This window comes from Scyliorhinus torazame, chromosome 7, assembly GCF_047496885.1.
Source record: "Scyliorhinus torazame isolate Kashiwa2021f chromosome 7, sScyTor2.1, whole genome shotgun sequence".
In the NCBI taxonomy this organism is placed as follows: Eukaryota; Metazoa; Chordata; class Chondrichthyes; order Carcharhiniformes; family Scyliorhinidae; genus Scyliorhinus; species Scyliorhinus torazame.
The window spans coordinates 170,193,080-170,206,902 of record NC_092713.1 but is presented as its reverse complement, the minus strand read 5'-3'; the positions used below and the strand labels follow the sequence as shown (position 1 = coordinate 170,206,902).

Genomic DNA, 13,823 nt, shown 5'->3' with positions numbered 1-13,823 from the left:
TGTCACTGATTTGATCTGCTTCATTTAGGTGGCACTAAACAGCAGCCAGCAACAGGAACCCTAGCCAGTGTTCGTTCTCTGCAGTGTTCTGGTTGTTCACGGAAATAGCAATGACAATGCAATTAACAACCACTGCATGTCACTGTTGTTCTATATTTTAAACAGCCTGTGCTTTCCCCTCCTATCTGAAACTGGTAAACAAGCACCCACTGCCGTTTAGTTTGCCCGGTGGAAGGCACGCTGTCAAAGCTTACCCAGCTGCCGCTCTGCACGTGAGAGCAGCGTTGTTCATTTCTGATTGTTTGTGGCGCTCGGTGGTGCCATCCATGTTTTTCTGACCCAGAGAATTTGCACAAGGTGAGGCTGCAAACTTAAAATGAAAGATTCCAGCAAATCATCCCCAGGTCAGGTTCATTTCCGTAAGTGGAGAGAAGCAATTATGTCTATGTAGACCATAGAATCATAGATTCATTACTTTATTGGTAGAGGGATTGAGTTCCGGAGTCGGGAGGTCATGTTGCAGCTGTACAGAACTCTGGTCCGGCCGCATTTGGAGTATTGCGTACAGTTCTGGTCACCGCATTATAGGAAGGACGTGGAGGCTTTGGAGCGGGTGCAGAGGAGATTTACCAGGATGTTGCCTGGTATGGAGGGAAAATCTTATGAGGAAAGGCTGACGGACTTGAGGTTGTTTTCGTTGGAGAGAAGAAGGTTAAGAGGAGACTTAATAGAGGCATACAAAATGATCAGGGGGTTGGATAGGGTGGACAGTGAGAGCCTTCTCCCGCGGATGGATATGGCTGGCACGAGGGGACATAACTTTAAACTGAGGGGTAATAGATATAGGACAGAGGTCAGAGGTAGGTTCTTTACGCAAAGAGTAGTGAGGCCGTGGAATGCCCTACCTGCTACAGTAGTGAACTCGCCAACATTGAGGGCATTTAAAAGTTTATTGGATAAACATATGGATGATAATGGCATAGTGTAGGTTAGATGGCTTTTGTTTCGGTGCAACATCGTGGGCCGAAGGGCCTGTACTGCGCTGTATTGTTCTACGTTCTATGTTCTATTACGGTGCAGATTGAAGCCATTCATCTCATCTAGTTCATGCTGGCTGTCTGTAGAGCAGTCCACTCTGTTCCACATAGAATCACAGAATCACTACAGTGCAGAAGGAGGCCATTCGGCCCATTGAGTCTGCACCGCCCCTTGGAAAGAGCACCCTACCTAGGCCCATGCCCCAATACTATGCCTGTACCCCAGGGGTCCCCCTGCTCTGTTTCCGTATCTCTGCAAGTTTATTTCCCCCAAGTTGCCATCTAATTTGCTTTTGAATCATTCATCGTCTCCACATCCACCCCCTTCATGGGCACTGAATTCCAGCTCATCACCACTCGCTGTGTAAAACTCTTCTTCCTCACATTCCACTTGTGTCTCTTACCCCAAACCTTCAATCTCTCACCCGCCACTCATTCTACCATCAGCGAATGGGAAAGGTTTTTCCTCATTTACCTTATCTAAACCTGTCATCATCTTGTCCACCTCGATCAAATCTCCCCTCAATCGCCTTTACTCCAAGGAGAACAACCCCACCTTCTCCAGCCTAACCTAGTAACTAAAATTCCTCATCCCTACAGCGCAGAAGGAAGCCATTCAGCCCATCGAGTCTGCATCGATCCTCTGAAACAGCACCTTAAACAAGGCCCACTCCCCACCCTACTCCCATGACACCACCATACCTTTGGACACTAAGAGACAATTTAGTATGGCCAATCCACCTAGCCTGCATATCATTGGAATGTGGGATGAAATGGAGCACCCGGAGGAAACCCACGCAGACACAAGGAGAATGTGAAAGCTCCACACAGTCACCCAAGATCAAAATCGAACAGAGGTCCCTGAAGCTGTGAGGCAGCAGTGCTAACCACTGTGCCACACTGCCGGCCCTGGAACCATTCAGGTAAATCTCCTCCGCACCCCCTTAAGGACACTCACATCCTTCCTAAAGTGTGGGAACAGAATCGGGACACAATGCTCTCCAGCTGTGGCCTAACCAGAGTTTTATTAAAAAAATATTTTTAGTATCACTATTTGTAAGAACAGTACCTAAACTGGTTTGAGATATTGAAATTGGCTTGGATTTGTCCAGAATCCTAAATTATTCCAGTGCTCTTGTTGGATTGCAAAGAAAGGAAAAAAACGACTGAAACATATCCAGATTTGCCTGGCCTGAGGTGGACAATTGAGAAATCAAATTGCAAAACAGGAAACATTCTTTTCTATGGGGAGACTGAAAGAAACTTGGCTTCACCTGCGTCAACACTGGAGACAAAATATTCCTGATTAGATAACTGTTATGAATGTAAGAAACTGTCATATTTTATAATTTTTGCAGTAATGTTATTAAAACCTGGCTTAAGATGCATAGAAACAGTATAGCCTCTGGAGCTCTGATTAAGGTGTAAAAGTAAAATAATCATTGATTTGCAAATGAGGTGTTATGCTAATACATTTCGAGATAGAAGTGTACCAAATTATGATGGAAATGGAGAGAGTGGATAGTCAGAAACGTTTTCCCAGGGTGGAAGAGTCAATTACTAGGGGATATAGGTTTAAGGTGTAAGGGACAAGGTTTAGAGAGAGATGTGCGAGGAAGTTTTTAACACAGAGGGTAGTGGGTGCCTGGAACTCGCTGCCGGAGGAGGTACGATAGTGACGTTTAAGGGGCGTCTTGACAATAAATGAATAGAATAGGAATAGAGGGATAAAGACCCCGGAGGTATAGAAGGTTTTAGGTTAGACGGGCAGCATATTTGGCGCAGGCTTGGAGGGCGGATGGGGCTATTCCTGCACTGTACATTTTTTTGTTCTTTATACCAAGGTATAGTGAAAAGTATTGTTCTGTGTACAGTCCAGGCTCTAAATTCATAAGTGAAGCATATGGAGTGTAGTGCTACACAATAGAGAAGATGCTTAGCGAGATCAGTTCAGTCCATAAGAGGGTCATTCAGGAGTCTGGTTACAGCGGGGAAAACCTGTTTTTGAACCTGTTAGTGCATGTTCTCAGACTTTTGTATCTCCTGCCCAATGGAAGAGGTTGGAAGAGAGAATAACCTGGGTGGGAGTGGTCTTTGATTATGCTGCCCACTTTCCCAAAGCAGCGGGAGGCATGGACAGAGTCAATGTGTGGGAGATGGGTTCACATGATGGACTGGGCTGTGTTTATGACTCTGTAGTTTCTTACGGTCTTGGGCCGAGCAGTTGCCATACCAGGCTGTGATGCAGCCAGATAGAATGCTTTCTGTGGTGCATCTGTAAAGATTGGTTAGAGTCAATGTGGACATGACAAATTTCCTCAGTTTCCTGAGGATGTACAGGTGCTTTTGTGTTTTCTTGGTCGTGGCATCGACGTGGATGGACCAGGACAGATTGTTGGTGATGTGCATATCTAGGAATGTGACGCTGTCAGCCATCTCCACCTCGGCCCTGTTGATGCAAACAGGTGTGTGTACGATACTTTGCTTCCTGAAGCCAACGACCAGCTCCTTAGTTTCACTGACATTGAGGGAGAGATTGTTGTCATTACTCCATGCCACTAGGTTCTCTAACTCCCTCCTGTACTCTGACTCATTGTTGTGGGCCAGGGTTTAGAGAACCCCAAAGTGTATCATGGAGTTTTAATAGATTGTGGTTATGGGGAGCAAACGGGCCTACTCTGCAGGTGTGATGCAACAGAAATCTACAGTACTTTTAAATTAAAACAATGTTTATTTATGAAACCAGTTAACACTTTATAAACCCACAGTAAACATCTTAACAACTATCAACACCAATAAATTCCCCAAAGGAGACAGTACTCTATAAGTAACTCTTAATCTTTCCTTGCAACATCCATAAGGCAAGAAATAACCCTTTTTACAGAAAGACATCAGGTTTAAATTCACTACTGAGAAATGTTACCACTTTGAAATCAGCAAATGAACATTCTTTAACTTGCAGAGATTCATACACATCTTGCTGTGACTGCAGCTTCTCCAAATCTAGAACAAAACTAAACGCACCCTGTAGCAGAGGGACCAAAGCGACAGTAAAAGCAGACAGACAGCGCAGCTCCACCCACACTCTGACATTACTGATAAACACCCATTTCTTAAAGGTACACCCACTACAGCTATTTTATAAACCCCCATTTCTTAAAGGTACTCTCACATGACATCATCGATGTTCGAGATCCGACCGACTACGGTCGTGTCATCAGCAAACTTGTAGATGGAGTTGGAACCAAATTTAGCCACACAGTCATGTGTGTATAGGGTGTACAGCAGGAGGCTAATATGCAGCCTTGCAGAGCCCCAACATTGAGGACTATTGTGGAGGAGGTCATTGTTTATCCTTATTGATTGTGGTTTGTGTGCCAGGAAGTCAAGGATCCAGTTGCAGAGGGAGGAGCCGAGTCTTAGGCTTTGGAATTTGGATATGAGCTTGGCTGGGACTATGGTGTTGAAGGTGTAGTCAATGAATAGGAGTCTGACATAGGAGTCCTTGTTGTCGAGATGTTCCAGGGATGAGTGTAGGGCCAGTTCTGGCAGTGACGGTTCTGGCAGTATGCAAATTGCAGTGAATCAAGGCATTCTGGAAGTATGGAGTTGATGTGTCTCATGACCAACCTCTCACACTTCAATTTTTCCAAAAATAATTTTATTCACGGCTTTTTGCATATGTACACAAAATATCCGAAGAACAACACATCAACCTAAACAAACAAGTACGGATCCCCAACCTCCCCTGATAACGACACCCCAACACATCCCGCTTTTCCCATTTTTACCCCCTTACCCCCCCCAAAGCGCCCCTCCCAAACACCTCCCCCACATCCTTGCTGACCCTTCAATTCTCCTTGAAGAAATCAATGAATGGTTTCCACCTCCGGGTGAACACATCTGCCGAACCCCGCAATGCGAACTTGATTTTCTCTAACCTCAGGAATTCTGCCATGTCTCTCACCCACACCACTGCCTTTGGTGGTTCCAAGTCCCGCCAACACAACAAAATCTGTCTCCGGGATATCAGGGAGGCAAAGGCCAATACATTGACCTCTCTCCCCCTGGACTCCCGTGACTTCCGACACACCAAATATCGCCACCACCGGACTCGGGCCGCCCCCACATCCAGAACATCGGACGTGGCATCTGGGAACCCCTGGCAAAACCCCCTCAGTCTTAGACACCCCAGAACATGTGGACGCGATTCATGGGCCCATACCTATCCTCCACCCCCGCAAAGAATCTGCTCATCCTCGCCACCGTCATATGGGCCCTATGCACCACTTTAAATTGGATGTGGCTTAACATCACACACAACAAGGACGCATTCACCCTCTGCAAGTCCTCTGCCCATGTCCTTGCCCGCACCGCCTCTCTCAGCTCCTCCTTCCACTTTCGCTTGATCTCCTCCACCCCACCCCTGTCCGTCAATTCCTTGTATATATCCGACACATCCACTTCCCTATTTTGTCCTCCGACAACAGCTTATTCTGCAACACCGGAGGTGGCAATCGCGGAAGGACGGCATCTGTCCCCTCACGAAATCCCAAACCTGCAGGTATCTTTGGGCACCTCATACAATTCCTCCAACTCTTCCAGTCTCGTGAACTTGCCCCTATAAACAAGCCCCTAAAGTACTCTCCCGCACCTGCCGCCATCTCCGTAACCTCGCATCCAGCCCCGATGGCACAACCCAATGGTTGTTGCATATCGGCGCCCACAGTGACATGCCCTCCAGTCCAAAACGTTGCCTGCACTGACTCCACAACCTTAGCGCCGATTCCACCACAGGGCTTACGGAGTACCTGACTGGATAGAACGGATGAGGTGCCAACAACAGTACCCTCAAACCTGTCCCCCTACACGACGCTGCCTCCAGCCACTTTCAAAACAATCTCTCCTCCACAGCCCATTTCCTCACTATCATGATATTTGCCACCGAGTAGTAATTTAGCAAATTTGGCAGCACCAACACCCCCCCCCCCCCCACCCCCCCACCCCCTCCCCCCGCCCCGCTTCAAGAACACCTACCTCATCCGCAGGGTCTTCGCTGCCCAAACAAACTCCAAAACTATCCTATTAACCTTCCTAAAAAAAGATTTAGGGGCAAGGATAGGGAGGTTCTGAAACACGACAGAAATGTGGTCCGCATCGTCATTGTCCCTGTCTGCATCCACCCGCCCAGCCAGCAAAATCGGCAACACATCCCAGCTCTTAATATCCGCCTTCATTCCCTCTACCAGTCGTGCCAAGTTCAATCTATGTAACTGGGTCCAGCTCCGGGACCTCACCTCGATTCTTAAATACCTAAAGCTCACCCCCACCACCCTGAACGGCAACTCCCCGAACCTACTCTCTTGCCCTCTGGCATTGAATGGGAACACGTCACTCTTTCCATGTTTAATTCATGCCCCCAAAAGTTTTTCTCTTTTACTTAAGAACTGTAGTAACTGTTATCAGGGGCGTCATTCTCCGACCACCCGCCAGGTCGGAGAATGGCCGTTGGCCGCCGTGAATCCCGCCCCCGCCGAAGTCTCCGGTACCGGAGATTGGGCGGGGGCGGGAATCGGGCCGCGCCGGTTGGCGGGACCCCCCGCTCAATTCTCCGGCCCGGATGGGCCGAAGTCCTGCCCAGAAATTGCCCATCCCGCCGGCGTAGATTAAACCTGGTATTTGCCAGCGGGACCAGGCGGCGTGGGCGGGCTCCGGGGTCTTGGGGGGGGGCGCGGGGCGATCTGACCCCGGGGGGTGCCCCCACGGTGGCCTGGCCCGCGATCGGGGCCCACCGATCCGCGGGCGGGCCTCTGCCGTGGGAGCACTCTTTCCCTTCTGCCTCCGCCACGGCCTCCACCATGGCGGAGGCGGAAGTGACTCTCCCCACTGCGCATGCGCGAGAAACTGTCAGCGGCCGCTGATGCTCCCGCGCATGCGCCGGGAAACTGCCAGCGGTCGCTGACGCTCCCGCGCATGCACTGCATTTCCGCGCCAGCTGGCGGGGCAACAAACGCCATTTCCGCCAGCTGGCGGGGCGGAAATCCCTCCGGCGTCGGCCTAGCCCCTCAATGTTGGGGCTCGGCCCCCAAAGATGCGGAGCATTCCGCACCTTTGGGGCGGCGCAATGCCCGTCTGATTGGCACCGATTTGGCCGCCAGCCGGCGGACATCCCGCCGTTGGGGGAGAATTTCGCCCCTGTAAAGCTATTTCTTTGTTGCTAATGTGGTTCATTCTGTGTTCAAATTAAAGTTTGTTTTAATGCAAAAGTTACCTATCACTCCTGTGGTGCAGTAACACTTCCTCATAGTTTTACAAATTGCAACTAGTTGGGTTCTCATCTGGGATCCTCAAGAAATTGGGGTCTCTTTGTCAGGATTTGAAATTTGGAATTCCTAGTTTGGTTTAGGATTACTGAATTTAAAGACAGCATGTGTGAGGAGTTGCTGTTTTCAGGCGTTGATACTCTCAGTTTAATAGGGAGTGACTTTTTAAATGGCTCTTTCAGAGGTGAAGGGTTTCCTGGGTGTGGAAGAAGTAACCCTGGGTGTTTACAAAAGGTGATTGTGGTAATCACCACTGTTGTATTATATTGTATATATGGGTATTACGGTAAGGCCCCTGGACTACAGGTACGGAGGTAGATCCCTGCCTGCTGACTCCGCCCAGGAGGCGGAGTATAAATGTGTGTGCTCTCCGAACAGCAGCCATTTTGTCAGCTGCTGTAGGAGGCCACACATCTCTGTGTAATAAAGCCTCGATTACATTCTACTCTCGTCTCATCGTAATTGATAGTGCATCAGTGATTAAAACAAAACTTTTGGAATTGGCAGACAAGTTGCCGTGAATTTAACTGCAGGGGTGAGGAAAGTAGAGATAATTGAAGTGCTATCCCAGCATTTAACTTTGGAAGAGATCATAGATTATCACAGAATTTACAGTGCAGAAGGAGGCCATTCGGCCCATCGAGTCTGCACCAGCTCTTGGAAAGAGCACCCTACCCAGGCCCACATCTCCACCCTATCCCCACAACCCAGCAACCCCACCCAACACTTAAGGGCAATTTTGGACACTAAGGGCAATTTATCATGGCCAATCCACCTAACCTGCACATCTTTGGACTGTGGGAGGAAGCCGGAGCACCCGGAGGAAACCCACGCACACACGAGGAGAACGTGCAGACTCCACACAGACAGTTACCCATGCCGGAATCGAACTTGGGACCCTGGAGCTGTGAAGCAATTGTGCTAACCACCATGCTACCGTGCTGTCCCCAACACAGCCTGAGTTGTGGCAAGAATCATTGGAATTAGCTAAGGTCCAGTTGCAAATTAAACAATTACAACATGTTGAAAAAATGGAACTACTGGAATTAGAAGTGAAAGAAAAAGGGAGAAAGGCAGCAGCAAAAGCAAAGGAAAAAGAAAGACAGTGGCAAGAGAAAAGGCAAAAGAAAGGGCGAAGAAGGAAAAAGAGAGAGGCAAAGGCAGGAGTAAAGAGTGAGAATTTGAACTTCATAAAAAAAACAACTTAAAAAGTTGGAGTTGAAGGTGTTAGATGAAGAAAGTCTAGAGGGGAGAGTACCACTTCCACTTCCAAATCGTAGTGGGATATGTTTAAATATGTTCAAGCACTGCCAAGATGTGGAAGCATTTTTTATCTCATTTGAGAAAGTAGCTAAACAATTGAATTGGCCAAAATCCATCTGGTTATTGTTGATTGAATCAAAATTAGTAAGCAGTGCCAGTGAAGATTTTGCAACATTGTCAGAGGAGGCATTTAGGGATTATGATGAGGTGAGAAAAACCATTTTAAGTGCATCTGAACTAATTTCATAGAATTTATAGAATTTACAGTGCAGAAGGAGGCTATTCGGCCCATCGAGCCTGCACCAGCTCTTGGAAAGAGCACCCTACCCAAGCCCACACCACCCTATCCCCATAACCCAGAAACCCCACTCAACCAACACTAAGGGCAATTTTGGACACTAAGGGCAATTTAGCATGGCCAATCCACCTAATGTCAGAAGCCTATAGATAGAAGGTTAAGATCTAAGGAAATAACCAGATAATATGTACAGAGAATTTGAAAAAATCAAACAAAATAATTTTGATAGGTATTAAAAATAGTCCTAGATTATGAAGCTTTTAGGGAATGATTATTCTGTAAGAATTTAAAGATTCACTTCTTGCAGTAATGAGAACTCATGTGGAAGAGCAAAGTGTTAACATTTTGAGACTGGCAACAGAATTGGCAGATGGTTTTGAATTAGGTCATTAATAAAGTTTGGTTTTCAACATGATTTTCAGTCTGTGAAGGATAGAAATTGCGGAAATTAAAAATCCACATATGGTCAAGGCAAAGGAGACCTATTTGGAGACATTAAAGACCTTCTGCCTCTGGTTAAAAAGGAAACTTATGAGAGTGGGAGAGAAATACAAAAACATAAATATTTTCATTGTAATAAAGTTGTACACAAAGTCACAGTGTTAGTGGCATAAGAAAAGTACTGCGAAGACAGACTCTTTAAAACAGGATAAACCAGTGGGGTTTAAGTGGCAAAGAAACCCTGGTTGCAGCTGAAGAAGTGCAAAGGTTTGTACAGCTGGTTCAGAGATAAGCAGGTGTCAGATCTTCTTACAGATTTTATTTTGTGAGGGTAAGGTTTACTCACCTGTACAAGGTAGAGTAAATAAGGATATTAAAATCTTAAGGGAAACAGGAACAAGTCAATTGTTAATGGTAAGAGATAAGGAGATATGTAATTCAGAAGGAGTGTTGCCAGAAAAGGTGATGATCATAGAATCATAGAATTTACAGTGCAGAAGGAGGCCATTCGGCCCATCGAGTCTGCACTGGCTCTTGGAAAGAGCACCCTACCCAAGGTTAACAGCTCCACCCTATCCCCATAACCCAGTAACCCAATCCAACACTAAGGGCAATTTTGGACACTAAGGGCAATTTATCATGGCCAATCCACCTAACCTGCACATCTTTGGACTGTGGGAGGAAACCGGAGCACCCGGAGGAAACCCACGCACACACGGGGAGGATGTGCAGACTCCGCACAGACAGTGACCCAAGCCGGAATCGAACCTGGGACCCTGGAGCTGTGAAGCAATTGTGCTATCCACAATGCTACCGTGCTGATATGTGGGATTACTGGTGAAGTGAGTAGTATTCCATTATGTCAGGTAAGGTTTGAGAGTCTGGTGAAAAGCGATGAAGTAATGGTAGGACTAAGAGAGAAATTACCTTTTTTAGAGGTAAAATTTATCCTGGGTAATGATATAGCTGGATCACAGATGGGAGTGATGCCTGTTGTGGTTGAAAAGCAGATGGGTTGACTTCCGGTAGCGGCGATGGAGGAGTAACTCGCACATTTGGTGGCTTCCACTCTGGTCGGACTTTTGGACCTTTCCCCCGTTTTTCTACCAGACTTGAATTGTAAAACGGATGTTATTGGCAATTGTTTACTGAATTCCCACTTTAGTGCATGGAGAGAAGGACTAGAAGTGTTCGTTGTAGCGCACAAAGACTCCGTGAGACGAATAGAGTGAAGTCGATGAGGCTTTATTAAGCGTGTCTGTTCCCCCGCAGCTCGATAGTAAACTGGCCTGTGGGGGAAGACTCCGGCTTCTTATACTCCGCCTTCAGGGCGGAGCTTGAGGTCAACGGCCAACCAGAACCCGGGATCTGTCAGCCATTGACATTAGGGCTTCCAGTCCCACATGACCCCCAATACATACTACCACATTCACCCCTTGTCAAAAATGAACCCGGCGGGGTGATGCTTCGTATGGTGGTAAGGGTTTACTATCGAGCTGCGGGGGAACAGACACGCTCAACAAATTGTAGCGCACAAAGACTCCGTGAGACGAATAGAGTGAAGTCGATGAGGCTTTATTAAGCGTGTCTGTTCCCCCGCAGCTCGATAGTAACCCTAATGTCATTGGCTGACAGATCCCGGGTCCTGGTTGGCCGTTGACCTCAAGCTCTGCCCTGAAGGCGGAGTATAAGAAGCCGGAGTCTTCCCCCGCAGGTCAGTTTACTATCGAGCTGCGGGGGAACAGACACGCTTAATAAAGCCTCATCGACTTCACTCTATTCGTCTCACGGAGTCTTTGTGCGCTACAATTTATTAAGCGTGTCTGTTCCCCCGCAGCTCGATAGTAAACTGGCCTGCGGGGGAAGACTCCGGCTTCTTATACTCCGCCTTCAGGGCGGAGCTTGAGGTCAACGACCAACCAGGACCCGGGATCTGTCAGCCAATGACATTAGGGCTTCCAGTCCCACATGACCCCCAATACATACTACCACATTCGTAAGGGCAGAAACAAAAAGATAGAGACGGCTTGGGCTGTGGCTGCAACAGAAGACAGCATGGCGGAGGTTCGGACCTCTGGCTTGTCGACCCAGCAGTCTATGGAGCAGCTGATGCAAGTCATTCAGGAAGACTTTGCTACGCAGCAAAGGGACTGCTTGGACCCGATAAAAGAGTTGATTGAGCGGTTGGAGTATAGATTGGATGCCCAAGATCGAGCGATCCAGAAGGTGGAGAAGGCGCTGGCTGAGCAGGAGGAGCCTCAAACTGCGGTGGAGCTGGAGGTGGGGATGCTGAGGGACCAGCAGAAGAAGTTCTTGGAGAAGGTGGAGGGCCTAGAAAATAGGTCCCGCCGGCAGAACCTAAGAATCGTCGGGCTCCCGGAGGGGTCCGAAGGAACAGACGCTGGGGCATACATCGCAGACATGTTTGTGAAGCTGCTGGGGTAATTCTCCCGGCCCTTGGAAGTGGATAGGGCTCACAGAGCACTCGCGAGTAAGCCGCGAATGGGAGACCCCCCAAGGGCAATGGTGGTGAGATTCCACAGGTTCTCGGATAAGAAGCGCATTATACAGTGGGCCAAGCAGACACGGAGCTGTAAATGGGACAATAGCATCCTGCGGGTTTACCAGGACCTGAGTGTAGAGGTGGCCGGAGAAGAGCAGGCTTCAGTCAGATCAGGTCGATCATTTATAAGAAAAAGGTGAAGTTTGGACTGTTATACCCAGCCCGTCTCTGGGTCACGCATGAGGATCAGTGCTTCTACTTCGACTCGCCTGAGGACGTGTTGGACTTTGCGAAAAAGAAAGGGCTGGTTATGGATTGAGAACTTTTGAACTTGGCTGCAACATTCATGTTTTTGTTTTTTTCTTTTTGTTTCTCTGTTTTTGTGAAACGTTTCTCATTTTGCGTTTCATGGAAGATGTCCGTGATGCCGTTTGCATTGATTTGGAACCAGCGGTAGAGCTGAGTGAATTAAGGTTTTCATTTGCACTGTTGGGGGATGGAGGTGTGCTTGTTTTGATCTTGGTGTTTTTCTGTCGGGCAATTGTGTGGGGATTGTTTGATGTTGGAGTTTGTTTGTATGAGCTGGGGGAGGGTGGGGAGGGAACAATAGGTGGGAGGTTATCTGGCGCAGGGGATGGGGGCCACCAAGCTAGCAGGGCGGGCTAGCTCTTGGAAGCGCAGTGGGGGGTGTGCATATGTTTGGTTTAGTAAAGGGGTGGGTTACAGGATGTTGTTACTAGGTGGGGAGGGGGGGGTCGAATGTTCTGCTGACGAGGGAGGGACTTGGGCTGTGGGACAGAGAGGAGGCTGGGGGCGGGGGCTGCCTGGGGATGGACCGAGGCGCGGGGCACGGGCTGGAGGTGGGCCTAAGAAAGGGGATGGCTGATCGGCGGGGAGGGGGGGGGCAATGAGCCCCCCAACTAGGCTGATCACCTGGAATGTTCAAGGGTTAATTGGGCCGGTCAAAAGGGCACGTGTGTTCACGCATCTTAGGGGATTGAAGGTGGACGTGGTAATGTTGCAGGAGACGCACCTTAGACCAGAGGGGAGCTGATCTCGATCCGGGCCCATAGGGAGAAGGTGGGCAGGGCAGAGACGGACCGACTAGTAAAGGAGATACTACAGATTGATAGGTGGTATGCAAAGACCCCAGAGGCAGGGCTTTTAAGGGAATGGCAGAGGTTACAGGTGGAGTTTAACTTGCTGACCACAGGGAGGGCGGTGAAGCAGCTGAGAAAGGCGAGGGGGGCGATCTATGAACATGGAGAGAAGGCCAGCAGAATGCTTGCACAGCAGCTTAGGAAGAGGGAGGCAGCTAGGGAGATAGGGAAAGTAAAGGACGGAGACAGGAATCTGGCTAGAGATTCAGCAGGGGTAAATAAGGCGTTTAGGGGCTTCTACAGTCGGCTGTACAGGTCGGAACCCCCTACGGGGCCGGAGGGGATGAGGCACTTCTTGGAGGGGCTGAATTTCCCGAAGGTGGACGGGGAGCGGGTAGAAGGGCTGGGGGCCCGAATCGGGCTGGAAGGGATAGTGGAGGGCTTGAAGGCCATGCAGGCGGGTAAGGCCCCGGGTCCGGATGGGTACCCAGTGGAGTTTTATAAAAAGTTCTCTGGGATATTGGGGCCGGTGTTGTTGAGGATGTTCAATGAGGCAAGGGAAAGAGCGGTGTTGCCCCCGACAATGTCACAGGCTACGATTTCACTGATTCTTAAGCGAGCCAAGAACCCGGAGCTGTGTGGGTCCTACAGGCCGATCTCCCTGTTGAATGTAGATGCCAAGTTGCTGGCCAGATCTTGTCCTCCAGGATCGAGGATTGTGTTCCGGACGTTATTGGGGAGGACCATACAGGGTTTGTTAAGGGTAGGCAGTTGGTGGCCAATGTAAGACGGCTGTTAAATGTGATCATGATGCCCCCGGAAGGTAGAGCGGTGGAGGTAGTGATCGCAATGGATGCA

At 48.8% G+C, this 13,823-nt stretch overlaps 2 long non-coding RNA genes across 2 annotated transcripts in view; both read left to right on the top strand.

Moving 5' to 3' along the window:
- Positions 1-263: 263 nt before the first annotated feature.
- LOC140426707 (uncharacterized) overlaps positions 264-13,823 on the top strand; it is a 76,129-nt gene continuing 62,569 nt past the window's right edge. Inside the window, exon 1 of the long non-coding RNA XR_011948279.1 lies at positions 264-357. This is a non-coding gene — a long non-coding RNA (uncharacterized lncRNA). The remainder of the gene's footprint in view (positions 358-13,823) is intronic.
- Positions 12,121-13,823, top strand: part of LOC140426706 (uncharacterized) — a 54,448-nt gene continuing 52,745 nt past the window's right edge. Inside the window, exon 1 of the long non-coding RNA XR_011948278.1 lies at positions 12,121-12,328. This is a non-coding gene — a long non-coding RNA (uncharacterized lncRNA). The remainder of the gene's footprint in view (positions 12,329-13,823) is intronic.